General features: G+C 52.3%; 1 protein-coding gene across 1 annotated transcript in view; it reads right to left on the reverse strand.

Annotated features, from left to right (window-relative positions):
• Positions 1–19,995, reverse strand: part of HSPG2 (heparan sulfate proteoglycan 2) — a 98,276-nt gene that overhangs the window by 77,307 nt on the left and 974 nt on the right. The gene's annotated exons all lie outside the window — the stretch shown is intronic.

Below are 19,995 nucleotides of genomic sequence, written 5' to 3' on the forward strand. Positions count from 1 at the left end.
AGTCTTCGAAGAAACACCACCCATAGGCAAGCGCCAGCCCCCACCTCCAGGATTAGCCTCCCTCAGGATCCTCCTGCGTCCCCCAGCTGCTGGCCAAGACAATGGGGGTTATTCTGGGCTGCACGAGGTATTTAAAGCTCTGGCTGCGCTTCTGTCCCTGGGGAACAAGAAGCCTTGACCTCAGCAAGACCTTCCTGAAATTGTTGCTGCCCAGACTGTGATGGCTGTGTCCCATACAGTCTGCACCCAACCTCTCCTGCCAGGCCGTGAGGCCCAGTGGGACACAGCACAAGTGCCTCCTCTTCCAGGAAGCCCTCGGGGCCACTGCCCAAGAACCTCAGAAGAGCTGGGTTCTGGCCCCTGCTCTGCCACCAGTCTTCTCAACTGTTTATTCATCTGCAAAGTGTGGATAATAATATCCATGTGCACGAAGCGCTCGGAGGCTTCTGTGGTTAAGATGAAGTCGTGTCTCCCCAGAAACATGTGGTGTAAAATGTAAGCAGGGATGGGAATTTTGCCTGTTTTATCACTGTTGTGTGTTTTTTCCTAGTACCTTGCACACAGTAGGTCCCAAATAAACATTTATTGACTGATATAAATACTTGTGGAATGTGTCTGTAACCCCCACAGAACCACCCACGGTGCTGGGCACGCAGATGGCTAATACTCTTTGATAATATTGCCAGATCTCATTTGGGCACTTAGAACATGCCAGGCTTTTGCTAAGTACTTTACATGGATTCTCATTTCATTTGCACAATAATCCCAAGAGGTAGGGACTATTACTATCCTATTTACAAGCAAGAAAACAGGAGTTCCACTCCCAGTGGTTAAAGAGCTTGCCAGGGGTCCAAAAACTACTAAGTGGGCAAGCTGGGCGTCAAACCCAGGAACCCAAGTCTCTATCACCCTGCACAAACACACCCTGAAGAAAGGCAGCAGAGTGAACACTGAGCTGGAAGCCAGGAGCCAGGAGCCAGGAGCCTGAACTCAGCTACTCAGTAGCTGTGTGACTTCAAGCAAGTTGCTTGGCTTCTCTGGATCTATTTTCTTTTCCATAAAAACAGGGGCATTGATTCCTATTTCTCTGTGTCCTGAGTAGGATCAAGGGAACTAAGGGATGGGACCATGTCACCATATTGGCCCCAACCCCTCCCCAGGGGCAGCAGCTCTTGCCCATGCAGGGTGGTGGGAAGCTATCCTGGGGAGGAGGGCGGTGCCCAGTGCTGGCTCTGGAATAAAGCTCAGCAGCTGCTGACTACAGCTGGGAAGAGCTCTGGGCCTGGCCCAAGCACAGGGAGAGAGAAGAGGCGGGCTGAGAAGTCACCTCTGGCCCTCCTCTGTCACCATTCCCTGCTGACAGCTGCGGGGGCCTCAGGGCCTAGGGCCCCACTGCAGGAGAGGGTGGGAGCAGGCTGGCTGGTTCATCTCAGTCCTCACGCTGCCAACTGCTCAAATCCCAGGGTGCCAGGACACAGGCCTTGTTGCCCCACCCCACAGCCCTTTACCCAGTTCCTTGTGAAGTCTGGGGTGAGGGTGGAGGGGCTGGAGCAAAGGTCTATGGGCCAACCAGGCCTTGCCTGGAGTCTGGGCTGCCCCAGAGACCCTGGTGGGAGGAAGATGGGCAGGACTAAGTGGGAATGGGGTTTGAGGAGAGGCCTTGTGATTTTCCTGGCAAAGAGATGGGGTTGCAGGCCATTTAGGGAGGCTTCTTGGAGCCTGTGAACTTGGCCTTGGCTGGCCCCACCCCAGGCCCCTCTCAGCCCCCTCAGCTCCACTCCCAGCTCAGTGCCAATCCTTTCCAGTCCGCTCCGGCCCACACGGCTCTCGCTCCTCTGAACTCAGGCATACCCATAATTACACATTTTCCAAAGCCCTAGAGAAACAAAATGTAACAAAGGATTCCTGGGCCACTTCCGGTGTCAGAGGCAGCCTGGGAGATGTAGTTTGTATGCACAGGTATTCAAGTTCTGGGGCATGTCCATAATCTTTTGGGAAGACTATTACTTTTATTCCATTTCATTAGTAAATCAAAGCTATCCTAGGAAATGTGTGTTGGCCACATGTCACTCCGCAACACCCTAGCCTGGCGGCTTCCTAGCTGTGCAGCCTTGGGCAAGTCACCTGACCTCTCTAAGCCTGTGTTCTCATCTGTAACTGGAAACAAACAAGGCTGTTGGGAAGATTCAACAAGACAACCTGAGAGCTCAGCCCAGTGTCTGGCACTTACAAGGCTTAAGTGTCACTTCTTCCTTTTCCTTCCCTCCCACCCCCACCCCGCCAGGAGCTCACAAGCAGGAAGAGTGACCTGACCTTTCGGGAGAGCAATTCCTGTTATGCCCTCCACAGGCTGGGTAAGGCTCCAACGAAGTCCTGGGTCCCTGGCTGCCAGAAATGGAAACTTATCAGAAGGGGAAACCGACCCAGAGAAGGGAAGTTAGGCCATCAAGGAGGACCAACCAGTGTTGGGGAGCCTGAGCTCAAATCCCGTCTGTGACACTGACAGCCCCACCACAAGTGCTGCTATAAGGATAAGCGGCTCCAAGAAGAGAGGGAGAAAGTCTCACAGCCAGTTGATGGCAGAGGCGGACCCAGGTCTTTTGGCTTCTAACACAGGGTCCTTCTCCTTCCACAATGGCACCTCCTTCCCCAAGGCTGGAGTCTGGGGCCACACAGATGAGGACTTTGGGAGGGTGGCATTTGTCAGGGGTTCGACCAGCACCTGAGGCACCAGTCTTAGAGCTGGTAGTTAGAGCTGGTCCCTCTGGTCAGGCCGAAGCCCCAGGCAGACAGGCTGAGCCGAGGAAATGGCAGGACCGGCAAGTGAGCGGTTGTGTCCTTGGCAGGAGAATTCACCTCCCAGGGACTCAGGTTACCGGAAAGGAAATGGTAAGTCTGCTGCCTGCCACCTCCAAGCAGGAATGTGTGCTGCCTGCGGGAACATCCTGTCCGCCTGTCCCCGGCAGCCCAGAGAGGACTCCCCAGCCCTGGCCCAGCCCTGGGGGCTCAGGTTGACCTCTGGGCTCCCCAGCCAAAGGGCATCTGTCATTCTGGGACAGTGGAAGTGGTTGTCACTGACCAATCATAGGAAAAGAGAGGGCTGGAAGGGCACCCCAAAAAGATTGAGAGTCACCCCTAAATCTGACGTGTTCAATCCTGTCAAACGGATTCTGAGATTTAAATTTGGGTGAATGGGCTGATCTTGTTAATCCAACATAGGAGGCAGCACAGTGTGAGCTCTGGGGCAGAATGAACCCCAATGGAAATTGGGCTTTGCCACTTCCCAGCTGGGTGACCTTGGGCAAGTCACTGCAGCCCTCCCGCCACTCATCTCTGATGTGCAAGTGACAAAGCCGTGATGGGGACCCTGGGAAATTCAAGGAGCTGAGACGGCCTGGCTTAGCACAGGGCCTGGCACATGGGAAGGGCCTGGTAAACAGTGGCTGTCGGGTATTGAGAAGTATTGGGAAGAAGAAGGGAAATAATCAGTCATTGCTATGTGAGCAGGTTCTATGAGCTATGCAAGTTTTCTGCCCTCGTGGGACATTCTACTTGGAGCCAGCTGGAACATAAAATAATATCTGTCAAATAATGAGAATGCTAAAAAGAAAAATACAGCAAGGTGAGGGGAGCAGGGAGTGGCTGGGTGGGGCTGCTACGTTCCACAGGCCAGTTAGGGAACGTGATGCACCGGAAGCTGGTGCGTGCATAGAGGAAGAAGGCTCCAGAGACAGGGCACAGCAGCTGCAAAGACTCCAAGGCAGGAGTATCCTGGAAACAGCCAGAAGACCAGATATCTAACCCTCACAACTGCCTTGAGAGCAAGATGGAACTATCCCTATTCTTCATGCTCAGAGAGGTTTGTCTAAGGTCACAGGAGTAAGTGTCAAAAGGCCAGGATTCCAACCTTCTTTCTCAGCAAAGTGTCCAGAAGCCATTGTCCTCAGAGCTCCCATGCAAAGAGACAGAAGGGACAAGAGCATGTTAGGTATTCAGGGTCAGAGGTCTGATTCCTGCAGCCTGGCTGTGTGATCTCAGATGGTAATTTCCTTGCTGGGCCTTCATGGCCTCAGCACATGACTGGCCCAGCGATGCCTGCTCATCCACCTCCCAACTGATGAGGCAGGGGGCCAGAGAAGGGGGAAGGGAGAGCATGATGCTGGGAGACAAGCTTCTCTGGCATCTCAGACCCAAGGCTCCTCCCAGACAGGTGTGAATGCCGCAAGCAGATCCTACCCATCTGAACTGGCCTCCTGCCTGGCCCCCCAAGAGTTTGCAGCCTGCCTACACCTACGCGGGCCTTGTCCCCACCTAGCACCCAGGCTCAGCCACAGCTGGGAATCTGTTCTGCGCTCCAGCTCCAGGTGTCAGACATGCCCATCACCTTAGGACCCAGACCAGGAACAGCTCCTGGTGTCCTGACCCATGATTGGCCTTTGTAAGCAGAGGTGCCAACGCAGGCCAGCCCTCATGGGCACCAGGCCAGACCCTGAGGCCCAGCCAAGTGCAAACAGCATGCTTGGTGCCCAGATATGGGCGCGTTAGAGTGGGCAGGCTGCCCACTGCCCCGTCACAACAAACCATCGTCCCCACCCTTCCGAGAAGGGCCCAGGCAGCCGGATGGGAGCTGGGGACTTCCAGGGAAGGTCTCCCCCTCTCTCTCCCTCTCCCCGCTGGGAATGGGCAATGGGAATCTTGGAGGCTGGACATGGAGATTCCAGATGCCAGCAGCCAAACGGGGAAATAGGCAGAGACAAGCTGAGGGGAGTGGGTGGGAAAATAAGGAGAGAAGGTGGGCTGGATGGAGCCAAGTCTCGGACTTTTTAGAAATATGTATATTTTTATTGATTTCAGAGAGAGAGAGAGAAACATCAATGATGAGAGAGACTCATTGATCGACTGCCTCCTGCACGCCCCCTACTGGGGATTGAGCCAGCAACCTGGGCATGCACCCTGACTGGGAATCAAACTGTGACCTCCTGGTTCATAGGTAGATGCTCATCCACTGAGCCTTGCCGATCAGGCGCCAACTCTCGGACTTTTTAACATTACAGATGGGGTCGGGTGAGGGAACAATGAGACCTCTCAGCTGCTGATGGGAAATTGCACAGGACCACAGAGGGGCAATCCTGTCCAGCTCCATTGAGGCCCAGGGGTCTCCCAGGGCCCCATACCCTGAGGGAGTCCCAAACTGGGACCGGGAACTAGTAATAATAACAACAGCCATTCCTTACCGAGTGCACACGGCATCAATGCCATCCAATAGAACTTTCTGCAGTGACAGAAATGTTCTAGGTCTACATTGTCCAATAAGGTAGCCACAGGCCACCTGGGGCTATTGAGCACTTTAAATGTGGTCCCGAAATCATATTTTTAAATGTTTTATTTCATTAAATCTTCCATTTAAATCATCACATGTGGCTAGCCGCTACCATACTGGACAGTGTAGATGACACCATCCTTAAACCAAGACGGGAGGTAGAGCCCTCACCACTTTACAAAGAAGGAAACCGAGGCTTGCACAAGACACAGCTTGTAAGCCACAGAGGCAAAATCAGAACCCAGGCCTGGCTGCCGCACCGTGCTCCCCACCCAGGGTTATTGTCAACACTGGAGAAGACTAACGGAAATCGTACATGTGTGGGCGATAAGGCTGCCCAGTAAATCAAGACATCGCGTCTCTTGCTTTTGGCCTGAATTTTGTCAGCTACACCGGTTATCACACACTGACCAGAAAGTCAGACAGGCCATTTATAAAAGTCTTCGGTTGAAGAAAGGGCAGAACGATGAGAGACTGAGCCCAGCTGGTTGAAGAGCCAAGTCTCTGAAGGCTGGGAACCGTCGATGACAAGAAAGCTGGGCTTGGCCTCGCCGCCTCCTTCCCCCAGACCCCATGCAGCCTCCAGATGCTCCCGAGAACTGGATGACACTCTCACAAGACACATTTCCCTGCTTCTAAGCTTTTGTGTATACTGTTCCCTTCTCCTAGAATGCTGTTATGCCTCCCAATCTAAACTGCTCATCCTCCCTTCAAGGCCTGGCTTAATTGCTACCTCCACTCTGGTCTTCCTAGATGCCCCACAAAGATAACTTTCTCTCCCGCACATCCATAGGACTTAATTTCTACCTTTCAGAGAGCTTGAGGTTTCGTCTTTATTATAGTCACTTGAGTAAATGTTTCTACTCTCCTGCTGGAACCAAAGCTCCTTGGGGACAAACACCAGGTTGGGGGGTTTTCTTATTTTTTTTTTTTTAAATATATTTTATTGATTCCTCACAGAGAGGAAGGGAGAGAGATAGAGAGTTAGAAACATCGATGAGAGAGAAACATCGATCAGCTGCCCCCTGCACATCTCCCACTGGGGATGTGCCCACAACCCAGGCACATGCCCTTGACCGGAATCGAACCTGGGACCCTTCAGTCCGCAAGCCGATGCTCTATCCACCGAGCCAAACCGGTTTCGGCTGGGGGGTTTTCTTTATATATATTTAAACCTTTAGATACTTCCCAATACTGAGTAGCAGCTAATGGATAATAAACAAATATTTACTAAGTTGAACTGAATTATAATAGTGGCTTAGAAGTTTGGGGGGTCAATATCTTATGGCTCTCCCCAGTTTCCTGGGACCCTGACAGGTGAGTCCCTTCCCTGCTCTGGACCTCAATTTGTCCATTTGTAAAATGGGGGCAGGGATAGTACCCACCTTGTTGGGAGATTATTTGTACTTATTATATTTATTTAACAAACATGATGTGCCAGGTACTTGACAAAAATTATCTTCATAACAACCCCATGAGATATATTAACAACTATCCCCACTTTATAGAAGAAAAAACTGAAAGTGAAATTCAATACATAAATGAGATAATGTAAATCAAGTGCTTATTACAGTATGGCATGTGATAAGTGCTAAATAAAGTATAGTAACTTTTTTGGTTGTTCTGTATAATGAAGAGTCTATGGAATTAAGAAAAATGTGGGATACTTTTTCAGGGCTGGACACATAGTAGGTGTCTCGCAAAATATTTTCTGCTAGATTGACTCAGTCTCAAATATCCCAGTGACAGGCAGGTGACCCTAACTAAGCCCAGGCTCTGACTCCCCAACCCCTCCTCTGACCTGCAGGCCAGTCGCTACTGCCGGTATCACAGGCCACAGCAGTAGAGAGCTCTTTTCCTGCCCTCTTCTTTCTTCGAGGACCGGAAGTGTGGAAGGACTTTGGGGAGATGACCCCTGTCCAACTGTACTGGTCCCATGGGTCAAAGGAGAGAGGAGTCTGATTAAGTCTCAAAGGCAGGGGACATTCTTGACCTTTTCCAGTCCTGCCAGGGGTTTTGACACCACATTCACCTCCCCAACCCTGGCCCAGACCAAAAGCAGGGAAGACGGGGCAGAATTTGGGAGAGAATGAATGCTGATGGAGTTTCTACAATGGCCCCTCTCCATGCATCAGCTTTCACAACTGTCAAATGATAATAATTCCTACATCACAGGGGTGGGTAGTTTGCAAGATAAACTGAGACAATGTATGTAAAGAGGTGCTTCCACAGCTTTAACATGTACAGGGATCTCCTGGGGATCTGGGGATCTGGTTCACATAGATTCTGATTCTGTAGATCTCGGGGGCCTGAAACTCTGCATTTCTGACAAGCACCCAGGTGCACGGACCACCCCATTGAGTTAGAACCGCACCTTGCACACAGTGGCCCTCAATAAAAGTTAGCTTTCCCTTTTCTTCTAGAGATTTAATCCTTTAAAAGCACCCCTAGGGGATTGGAACCTTTATTTCACCACTGGTAACGTTGAGTGACTTGCCCAAGCACAGAAGACGAGAATTCGAGGCCAAGTCTACAGAGCCATCCTTCCCATGTATCACACCACCCCAGGCCCCACCGCCTCAGTGGCAGCCACAGGCCTGGAGCTGAGGACTCATCAGCTCTGCCCCTCAGCCTCATCACAGGCCCCTGCTGGGCCAGCCAGGCCTCCAGCACGGGGGCCCAGGCTCCCCACAAAGAGGCCTTGGGACATCACCTTCGCTCCCCCCGTGGCAGCTTCCAGTGGCCTCCCCCTCCATCGCCTTATAAAGCGACCCAAGCTGCTCTTCCAAGTTGCAGTTTAATTTTATATGGAGTGAACCGACTGTCCTCTCCCTGCAGCCTGGGCCCAACTGCTTCACACATTCCTTCTGGAGCAACATTACCTAATTTAACCATACCCCTGCTCTCCAGGGCTCCCAAAAATAGCAGCTGCACTGGGGGAAAATGCCCTAATGGTATCAAAATAAATAATTCTCCCTCCTCCCCCACTCTTGGCCTGCACCAGCCTCAGGACCCAGCCCAGGGAAGAGCCAGGGCTGAGAGGACTGAGGTAGGCCTGGGTGAGACACAGCGACCTCGCCAAAGCCTCATGATCTCCATCCTTCTAGCTGTCTCCATACATACATGTTCCTGGGATCTCCCCATCCCCCTGCCTCCCCCAAATCCTCCAGCTCCTATCATGGGCCAAGACTAGGATTCAACTTTCACTTTCTCCTAATAATAAAAACTACAATAGTAATAATTGCTACCATTCCCCAGATATTAATTATGAGCTAAACACTTCCCACACCTTGTCTTGCTGACACCAGCAAAGCAAGGATTAGTATCCTCCTGTTTCAAATGAGGAAATGGTGCTCAGAAAGGTAAAGTGGCAGAGTTAGGGTTGGAAGCCAAGCCCAGCTGCCCCAAAGCCCTAACCATCACACCATCTTCTAGCTTAGACTTTTCAGCAGAGTCTGAGCCAGGAGAGGAGGAGCCCAGGGGTTTTTATGAGCTAGAAGAGGTTTGCTCACTTGGTATATTACTGTAGGTATATTACTGCTCACACAGCTGGGGCCAAGCCTCAGGGGCCTATTACACCCTAGCTCACATTTTACTCAGATCCTGTAGGCCCTAAGTCTGTCACCAGGACCCCAGGGGCACAGGCTGCTTATCAATTTGTGGCCCGAAGCCCCTACTCCCTGCTCCCCCACCATGTGCCCCAGAGCAATGCTGCCACATTAAAGCAGGGAACACCCAGGATGCTGACATACCTCAGGTGCAACCAGTGGTTAAAGAGCTGGGAGGGTGGGCCTCCCTCTCCCCTGCTCTCTTGCAGCCCAGAATAATCATTAACTGAGGCAAAGCCAGGAGTGAGAGCCGAGGCAGGAACCTGGGCTTTAGCACCCCTAGGGCCAGCTCCAGGACCCTTCCCAGCTGGGGCCTGCTGGGGCCACCTTCCTAGCCACACAGCTGGGCTGCCAAAGCCCCTGGTGTAGGAGGGAGTGGCTTCGAAAGCCTAACCTGGTATCACTAGGGCAGGTGGCCCAGCGGGCCCCATAAGGGAGCCTCTGAGTACCCAGGGGTGAGAGAGCTGGTGGGGTGGGAGTGGTAGGGAGAGGTCCCCCCTCCCTAGTCTGGCTATGCCAAGTAACGGTGGTCCCTGGGACTTCCAGTACCTGCCAGGGCAAGAGCTGGGGCTTCTGGGAGATTGGGAGTAGTTGAGAAGGGACACCTAAGGCTTGCATGAAGTGGGGCCTCTTGGCGTGTTAAAGGAAGGAGGTGGCTCCTGCAAACTCCCTCCCCCAGAAGGTCACCATTCTTCATCCTCCTCCAGCTAGAGAATTCCCTTCAATTGCTCAGGTGAAACTAAGGTGAGGCCCAGGCAGGCTGAAAGCTTTGATCTTATCACACATTCCTACCCTAGCCCCAGCAGTCCCTGTCTCCTTTCCCTCCCCCCTCCCCACCCCAGGTGAAAAAGCAACCATCTTAACCCTTTCCTCCCATTTTCTCAAGTCAAATCCAGGCTTAAGCTGATCTCTGCCTCCCTTCCAAGCCCCGCTCCCCTCCGGAAGAGACAGAAAAGAGGAAGGAAAGTGGAAAACAGGAGCTTCGGGACTATTCCGCTCATTTAACTCACTCAGTGCCAAACCTGAGCTCTACAGCTTCCATTCCTCCTAAATTAAAATAACCAAGCTCAGTATAAATAGCCGCACTATTTTCCATATCCATGATCTCATCTGAGACTCACAACAAAATCAGCCTGTTCTCCTCTCCACCCTTGTGGGTCTTATCCTCTGCCTTAGCCCAGGGGAGCTGTCTCCCCAGGTCCCCTCTTCCCACAAGCTACTTTCAAGGTAAACAGGCAGTTCAGTAACTAGAATAACAAATGGGGGTTGAGACAGTCACAAAGACCCCAGATACCCTCCAAGAGGTGATGTGGCCCTGAAGTTTCTTTCTTGAATGCAGACTCCTTGCCCCCCCAAGCTTTTTTTTTTTTTTAATATATTTTTATTGATTTCAGAGAGGAAGGGAGAGGGAGAGATAGAAACATCAATGATGAGAGAGAATTATTGATCGGCTGCCTCCTGCACGCCCGCCCCCTACCTGGGCATGTGCTCTTGAGCGGAATCAAACACGGGACCCTTCAGTCCTCAGGCCGATGCTCTTTCCACTGAGCCAAACTGAATAAAGCTGCCCCTCAACCTTTTATTGACTCTCCTATCAGACTAAAAGCTCCTTCAGCTCATGCTTGGCGTTTATACCTAATACAGGACCTGGCACTCCATAAATGTTTGCTGAATCAATGAATGAATGGATGGTCCCAAATTCAGCGCAGGGAAGCTAAATGACTTGTCCTGGATCATACAGGGAGGGCCAGGAAGAATACAGGAATCTTATGCCTCCTAGTCTATGCTCACTCACTAAACACACATTGGCAGGTCCCCTGGATGTTAGCTTAGCGGCACTTGCCCAAAGGGCACAGAGGTGAACCAACATGGCAGACCATGGGTAATCCCAGGTCCACATGGGTAGGCAGGCGAGGAAGAGCTAAGGACGCAGAGAGCCCTCTCCCTCAACTGTTTCCCTGGCCCAGGCCCTGGCCCTTGTGGGCTGGTAGCATCAATAAATTGATAAGGTGGTAGCTTCTCAAGATGGCTGCCTCCCCAGGCCCCAAAGAATAGAATACTATCAACTCTTAAGGGGAAGCTTTCTCCAAGAACTCAAGGTCCTGGGCCTCTGAGTTGGCAGGCGGCCAAAAAGCAAGAAAACAGCCCATTTTGTGGGTAGGAGAAGCGAGGCCCAGGCCTCGACTTCTTGCCTCCTGGTCTGGCCGGGTACGGGGCAGGGGACTGGGATGTACATGACCTCAGCCATGTGGTGACTTCCTCTCATTCTTTCATCAGTGTTAACGACTCCAGCAGCAGGCCAGGACTTTCCTGCCCACACTCAACAACAATGCAAATCTAGGGACAATGGGGATGACTCCCTGACCCCTGCCCTGGATGTCTTCCTCCTCCACCAGCCTAATTCTCCTTGTTTTTTAAGCCCCAGTTCCTCCAGAAAGTCCCTCCAGATAGCTCATGCCAAACTGATGTTTGCCTTCCCTCACGTGCGACTGTCCGGGCTTGGAGTTGCGGTGGGTACTTATGATTCCTGAGTCCTCCCTCTGCAAGACCCAGAGCTTCTGGAGAGGAAGTACCATGCCTCTAACTTCTTCCAAGAGGACATGGAACTGAATTCAGCTCCTACCTTCCTCTGCACCTGGCTATGTGATCTTGGGCAAGACACTGCCCTTCTCTGAGCTGTCTCATCTAGGAAATGAAAGTATAATCCCAGCTACACAGGAAAGTCGATAATGCAGATAAAACACTTAGCATGAAGTCTAGCACACAGCAGATCCTTAGGCAATGAATGAGTGAATAAATAAATGGACGGATGAATTCTTGACTCCTCCACTACACAGGGATGTTCAGATGACACAGTTTGGGGCTTGCATGTAGATTCTGGCCTCCAGCTGGGTCATGTGCTTCTGTGGCTTCTATTGCAGCCTAGCCCCCAATACAGAGGTGGGCAAAGGGCTGGCTCAGGACAGGCCCCACTCAGCAAAAATTCACCGACTCCCAACAGCAAAACCTACAGGGAGCCTGGGACCCGGGTGAGAAGAATCCAGGTTCCAGGGGTCTCAATCCCAGGGAAAGGCAAATCCATCTCCCTGGGGAATGTTATCGCTAAATTGAGAGAGACCCAGAGTCAAAAGGCAACCAAGCCCGAGAAGTAGGAGCTGGATATGTCCACATGGCCGATATGCAGCTTACTGTAGCCTCTACCAAGTCCGGCCCAGTCCACCTCCTCCAGGCAGTCCTTCCTAACTATGCTAGTTGACCCAGACTGTCCTCTCTCTGCATCCAACAGGCTAAATCCACTCAGGTTGGAATGACAACTTTGGGGTCAAACAACCTGAGCTCCATTCCCAGCTGTGCCATGTACTTGATGGATGACTAGGACCAGCCATTGCCCGCCTCTGAGCCTCAGTTTCACCCTCTGCAAAATGGAGGTTATTGTGCCAACCTCAAAAGATTGCTGGGAGGATCATATTCCATAATGCCCAGAGAGAGCCCCTCGAGAGGCTTGGCTTAAGAGAGAATGGCAGTCTAATCAAGAAAAGGCGTAGCGTGAAATGTTCACTGAGCACCGGCTGATGACCGGGTGACAGGTCACTAGCGAGGAGACCCTCGTCTCTATTCTTCCTGTGCACACAGGAAGGCAAAGGGCAGGAGAGGGAGAAGAGCTGTTAAGTGATAGAAGCCACTGGGGCTAGGATTTTGAGGCCAGAATTTCAATCCATCCAGCCCAGTGAGGGATCCAAGAAGAGGCATGATCCCAGTTCCCAACTATTTGAAAAGTGGAAACACCAAACAAAGAGAGGGATGAGTCAGCTGGAGTAAGGAGGGGAGGCCAGGACCAGGAGATGGGGCCAGAGCTGACTCCTTGTGGTGAGCACTGGGAGGCGGGAAAGGAAGAAGTGGAAGCACGGACCTGGAGGTGGGCTGGGAAGGGGCCAGAGGCAGCTGGGAATTCCCACCCCAGCCCAGGAGAAGCATCTGTGGGGTCACCCGAGGCCACCTCTGAAGTCCTCCCCTTGCCCAACCCCAGGCTGCTTCCCTAACCCCACAAATTGGCACTGGGGAAAAGGTGGGGAAAGACGCCAAATGTTAAAAAATGAAACACCTGGATGTGATCCATGCAGCAGCCCAAGTCCAAGGCACAGCGTGCGGGGAGAGGTCACCGTGAACTTTAGTCTTGCTGTTTCTCTGAGAGCCCCTGGGGACCAGATTTAGAGCTGCGAGGCCTCATCAACACTCGAAAATGAGAAACTGCTACAGGTTTTCCCAGGGCTCCCTGGGCAAGGTCCTGCCTCCTCCGGTTCGGGGCCTGCGGGAGAATGGGACTGGGATGGAGTCCCAGGAAGCCTTCCTCAGCCGCTCCCCTTAAGATGCATGAACATCCTTTCTGCACCCATGGGAGCCTCTAGGCCACGCCTCTCATTGCTCAGAGCTCACCAACTGTACACATCTGGGAAGGGGACAACGGGTCCATAGGCCCCAGACTTTCCCAGGCCCCACCCTGGGGTGTGCCCCTCCCTCTCCCGCTCCAGGAAGGAGCAATCAGGGTGGACTCTGTCCTGCAGCTGCGGCCTCAGTGGGGGAAGGGGGGGACAGTGACAGATCAGATGTAGTCATATCCAGGGCTCTCAGACTTCGGAAGAGAAACAGAAAGAGCAGGAATGATCCCTTCCCTCGGTCATTCATTCCACAAGCCCAGAGCAGGGCCTGGGTCAAAAGATGGCCGATGGTAGCAGTCTTGATTAGAAGAAACTGTGCCATGCTGGGCACTGTGAACTCTGAGTCATATACTACTCTGGCCTTGTCCTGTGCAGGAATAAGACTAATAGAAGAGCCATCAATTGTCAAACACATTCCAGACACTGAGCCAGGTCCATCCACTTGGTCTCGTATTCACTTGGGAAATAAGCATCATGATCCTCATCTCTGACCTGAGGCTCGGAGAGAGGAAGCAACTTGCCCACAGTCACACAGCCAGTTGGGGCTGAGCCAAGACTTGAAGTCAGAGCCCTCTGAGCCTACACCTTTCCCTCAACCACAGTGCCCAGGGAAAGGGCACAGATAAGTGAAAGGCAGCAAGGTAGGCACTCAGACTTGTCTCCCGTGTTCCAGGTGTCAGTCCAACACTGCCCCACCCCCATGCCATCCCCTCCATCACCTGCCATTCTGCACCTTCCTCCCCAGTCTACACCTCCTGGCGTTTTCCCATCTCAGTTAGTGACAGCTCCATCCTCCTGGATGCTCAAGCTGGAAGGCTGCGGAGACACCCCTGACTCCTCTCTTTCTGTCCCACCCACACCCAATCCCTCGACAAACCCTGTCGGCCCTACCTTCACAATATCTTCAGGATTCAACTACTTCTTCCCACCTCTATCACCCTGGTACAGCTTCCATTGTCTCTGGCCTGAGTCACAGCTTCCTGCTTTTGCCCTTGACCCTCCATGTCTTCTCCACACAGCAAATCAAGTGATCTCTCATCTCATTCAGGAACAAATCCGAAGTCCTTCCCATGGCCAAGGCTCTGCCCATCTCCCCTTGCCAATCCCTCTGGCCACATCAACCACGCTCCCCTTCACTCATGCTATTCCAGCCATATGAGCCTCCTTGCTTCCCACAAACATGCTAAGCACCCCTCTGGGCCTCTGCATTAGCTTTGCCCTCTTCCTGGAGTGCCCTTTCCCGAGATATCTGCAGGGCTCACACCCTCACTTCCTTCAGACGCGTCTGTGTAAATGCCACCTTATCAGAGGATTTCCTGACCGCTTGATTACTCTCTATCCTCTCCCCTGCTTTATTTTTTCTGGCACTTTTATTTATTGTCTGTCTTCCTGCACTAGCTATAATGCTAGTTAAACGAGGGGAGGGAATTTGACTTTTTTGTTCTCTGCTGTAACTTCAGCACCTAGAACAAGGTTGATAGTTAGAAGATGCTCAATAAATATTTGTTAAATGAATTTTAAGTCTAACACACCTGTCGGGGATTCGGTCTGAAGAATATTTAGTCACATCATGGGTCCATTCATTCGCTCAATGCACACTATAAGCTTTGTGCTCCAGATGCCCCCCTAAAATCCAGAACGGGGCACCCTCCTCATGCCTCAGGGAAAAGGGCCCGGTAGGTAGCTGGGAGCTGGTCCTAAGGACATCTCAGGGATACCACACATGCCCCTGGGGATGCTCTGAGGTCCCTACAACCATGGCATGGGCAGCCATCAGGGAAAGGAGGGAGGCTGAGTTCTGGGGGCGGCTGAGACTTGAAGTCCCCACATTCCCTGGACTCAAAGAGCTGCCTTGTTCCCAGGGCTTTCATGATGGTGCCCCTGGTCCAGCCACCCCCAGCAGCCGCGAGCCACTCCCCTCTCAAGGCCGCTATTGACATGGCCGACGCCACCAGGCTGGGCAGTGAGGCTGGCGGCTCCCCGCGAAGCAAGTTCCACACATTCTTCTGGGTTTCAGTCAGCCAGCTCTGGGCACTGGGGTAGCCAGCAAGCCCCAGCCAGGCCCTGGGAGCAAGAGAGGGCAGCAGGGCCCAAGAGGCCAAGGCCTAGGTTGAGGCAACACTCCAGCAAGACCCTCAGCCCAACCTCCCCCTTCCTGGCAGGACTGAGATGTGGGGAAGGCCAGGGTGGGCCCTGGGAGGAAAGTGCAGGGGGCTCACAAGGTCTTTGGGAAGCTGCTGGAGTATGGGTCACATTCACCCCCTCCTCCACCAGCCTGCAGCTTCTTAGCTGAGATGGGCTGGGGAGGGGGCAACATGCCAGGGCTGGAGTCCTTCCCGCATGCTCCAAATGGTCTGAGGGTCCAGAACCCACATGTCTGGCCTCCAAGTGGCCTCTGAATCATCACTGCAGATCTTTCCACATTTTGGGCAGCCCCTCCTACCCTCCCTTCTGAGAATCTCGCCCAAGGCCAGAAAGCCCTGAAGCTCTGCAGACTCACCCTAAACCTCGAGCCCCCAGGGGAGCCCAGTGAGGGCTCGGTGCAAGGCAGCTAGCCATTTTCCCCCCTCACTTCCCACACAGGGTAGGGCTGGGCCTGGCCTGCTCTGGTCTTAAAACCCCTGGATTAATTCAACTGTCTATAGGGTCTCAGGGAATATTTAATGAGGAAATTAAGTAGCTAACAAACCCATAAAAGAACAGATAATCCCACAAACTACTGCCCTAGAGTTTAGTATTTCTAGGTTCCAGCGCAGGCAGGCCCTGTGGACCCTGCAGCACACTCACCCCTAGTGCCTCTTATCCCAAAGCCAGACCGGCTATTCTTGCCTGAGGTAGCTGCTGCACTACTTAGGACCCGAGCTCTTACTTTTATCAACCTGAGGGACAACAGTTTCATCAACATCTACTGCCTGCCTGCTACAAGCCTGCCTGCTACAAACAAGTGGGAAAGCAGTAGAGCAGTGAGGAGAGCTTTGTCTGGCTTCAAAGTCTGACTCCTGGGACCACTGCATATGTGAGCAAGTAACCTCTCTGTGCCTCAATTTCCTCTGCTTAGAGCAGTGGTTCTCACCCTTCCTAATGCCGCGACCCTTTAGTACAGTTCCTCATGTTGTGGTGACCCCCAACCATAAAATTATTTTCGTTGCTACTTCATAACTGTCATTTTGCTACTGTTATGAATCGTCATGTAAATATCTGATATGCAGGATGTATTTTCATTGTTACAAATTGAACATAATTAAAGCATAGTGATTAATCACAAAAACAATATGTAATTATATATGTTTTCCGATGGTCTTAGGCGACCCCTGTGAAAGGGTCGTTCGACCCCCAAAGGGGTCGTGACCCACAAGTTGAGAACCGCTGGCCTAGGGAAAGCGGACTGTCCTAGTAGCTATAGCTTAATGCATTCAACGACTGTATTTACTGAGCACTTACTACCTGCAGGTGCTAAATATAAAGCAGCAGGGAACAAAAATACAGAAGGTCCTGCTCTCAAGAAGCTTAAATGGGAGTAGGGGGAAACAAGTACACAAATACATGTCGGATGGTGACAAAATGAATAAATAAAGCAGTACAAGGGGACAGCAAATGACAGGCAGCGTAGCAGAGTAGCTGAGGACCTGAAGGATGTGAGGCAGAGGGTCACACAAATAATCTCTGGGCACACATTCTAGGCAGGAGGAACAGCAGATTCAGAGGCTCTAAGGTGGGAGTGTGTTCAAGAAACAAAGAGCATCAGCCTGTAGACTGAACGGTCCTGGGTTCAATTCCGGTCAAGGGCACATACCTCCGATGCAAGCTCCTCCCCGGTCCAAGCCCTAGTAGGGGTGCGTGCAGGAGGCAACCAATCAATGTGTTTCTTTCACGTGGATATTTGTCTTTCCCTCTCTCTTCTACTCTCTAAAAACCAATGGAAAAATATCCTCAGGTGAGGATAAAAAAAAAAGAAACAAAGACCAGTGTAGCTGGACTGAGCTAATGAGGGGAAAGTTGGCAGGAGGAGAGATTCGAGATCTCATAGGGCCTCCAGGGCTTGGGTCTGACTGTAAGCAACAGGGAGAGTTCGGAGAGGTTGTGAGCAGGGGAGCATACCAGTATAAGGACCTGTTGAGAAACTTGGTGCCTAGCAGACAGTGGGCATTTGATAAATGTGAACTGTCCACATTACTTTGTCATCATCAGGCCTTGCACTCCAAGACCTCCCTTCTCACCACTCCAAGCCCTGAACCCAGTCACCTTCTGCCACCTTCCTTCCACCCATCTCCCAGGCCAGGCCTCAGACCCACAGATCCCAACTCGCCTGCACTCAGCCTGAGAACAGGCCTGGGCCAAGTCTGGTGGGGGCCAAGACTCGCATTTACTGGGAGCTTGGCCCAGGGCATGGGGGGGAAGGGGTCCATCTCTGTTCCATTCAGCCTCCACCTCCCTCTATGGACTGACCTGCAGCCCTCCCTATGGAAATCGCCAGGGCACAACCCCCTCCCAGCAGCAGGTCTAGAGCAAGGGGGGCAGCAGGGGTTGGGCAGGGCCGCCAGCTATGTCAAGAGGAGGATTGAAGTAAGATGCCCCTGAGGGAAGGAGGCTCCTCCATTTCCGGCCAGCCCACAACCTCCCCAGCGAGGAAACCCAGTTGAGGCAGGAAACAGGTATCTCAGTGACTTCCCTCCTCAGCTCTGGAAAACACTGTAATCACTGTGGCCTCCTCAAGACTCCTATCTCCTGGCAGGGCGGGCCCCAAGAAAGGAAGGGCTAAGGCCCCAGCAGGAAGAAAAGGGGTCAGCAGGCCCTGAGTCACCCAGACCTGGCCCCCTGCCCCAGCAAGCCTCCGCACCACCACTGAAATTACCCCCACACTTAATCACAGACCACGGTCTCCTCTGTCTCCTGCCCCTCCTGAGCTCCCTAAGGACCATCTCATCCTCCTCTCAGATCCTACTCTCACCCACTCACTGCTGGCTCCTGGATGTGAACTGAAGGCTAGAAGAGACAAAGGGCAAGTGGGCAAGGAGGAGCCCAAGGCGTGCTGGGGCCCTGGCTAGGAACCCGATATCATTTAAAACTTACAACAAACTCCTTACTCCCATTTTACAGATTTGAAAACAAAGGCTCAGGGAGGAAAACTTGCCCCAGGCCACAGAGCTGGAAAATGGCCGAGCTGGGATTCAAACTTGAGTCCAGAGGCCAAGCTCTTTCCAGGCCTCCACCATGAGCCTGGGGTGGGACAGGGAAGACCTTGATGTGGTTGCTGAGGAGACTCTATAATAATCTCACAGGACCGGAGCTGCCTATTTTCTGATCTCAGTTCTGGGAAAGCACAGACAGGGCCTGATCTTGCTCACCCAAAAACCCCAGCCCCTAGCGCCATGCCAGGTGCGCTGGTACACAATAGGGCAGTGATGGCGAACCTTTTGAGCTCGGCGTGTCAGCATTTTGAAAAACCCTAACTTAACTCTGGTGCCGTGTCACATATAGAAATTTTTTTATCTTTTCAACCATAGTAAAACAAAGACTTATATTTTTGATATTTATTTTATATATTTAAATGCCATTTAACAAAGAAAAATCAACCAAAAGAATGAGTTCGCGTGTCACCTCTGACACGCGAGTCATAGGTTCGCCATCACTGCAATAGGTGCTTGGCCAGTGTCTGCCCAATGAGAATGAATGAACCCTGAACACCTGTTGATTGTCATGGGATGCTGCTCAATGAAGATGTGTTGAATGAACAAGTGAATGAGATGACTGGCTACAATTCGGGAATTTCTGTGGAAATTACTCCAGAACACAGCAAACAACAACACCCCCTCCCCACTCCTGCCATAGTAGAACCCAGGCATCCAGGAGCCCCTCATTGGGAGGCAAAGCTGGGGGAGAGTCAAAAAAGGCAGACAGGCCCTAGCCAGTTTGCCTCAGTAGATAGAGGGCTGGCCTGTGGATGGAAGGGTCCCGGGTTCAATTCCGATCAATGGCACGTACCTAGGTTGCAGGCTTCTCCCTGGCCCTGTCTCTGGTTAAGGCGCGTGCAGGAGGCCCAACCAATCGATGTAAACACATCAATGTTTCTCTCTGTCTTTCCCTCTCTCTTCCACTTTCTCAATGGAAAAATATCCTTGGGAGAGGATTAAAAAAAAAAAAGGCAGACAGCCTATGTGCTAGGTTGGTGCCTCCTTTTTGGAAAAGTGAAAACCAGTGTTGGGAGCTGCAAGTTCAGGTCAAGACTGGGAGGCAACTGGATGGGCTCTGCTGAATGGAGAGGCTGAGAAAAAGGATTAAGGAAGCTGCCCAGATGCGGGGGGGGGGGGAGGTGATGAGTGGGTGGGGCATGAGAGGTGAGGGGACAGGTCTGGGTGGGAGTTAACAAGTGACTCAGGAGGCCAGAGGTGAGAGGAAGCTGGCAAGGCAAGGCAAGGATAGGGAGTCAGTCACTGGGTAAACACTGGCCAGCTTAGAAGAATCCCTCTCTTGGCTCTGAGAACATGGAGGCAGGGGCAGGGACCGCATTGGACCACCTCAAAAAGGGTGGGTGTGGTTCTGTGGCTCCCCAGGGCAGGCCCAGCTCCCCAGATGTGCCCCCACCTACTTCTGCCACCAGCTCCCTGCCCATTGACCCCACCCCACCCTCCTG

The sequence above is a fragment of the Myotis yumanensis genome, unplaced genomic scaffold (genome assembly GCF_028538775.1).
Source record: "Myotis yumanensis isolate MYYU_CA2020_CCGP unplaced genomic scaffold, mMyoYum1.0.hap1 SCAF_2, whole genome shotgun sequence".
NCBI lineage: Eukaryota > Metazoa > Chordata > Mammalia > Chiroptera > Vespertilionidae > Myotis > Myotis yumanensis.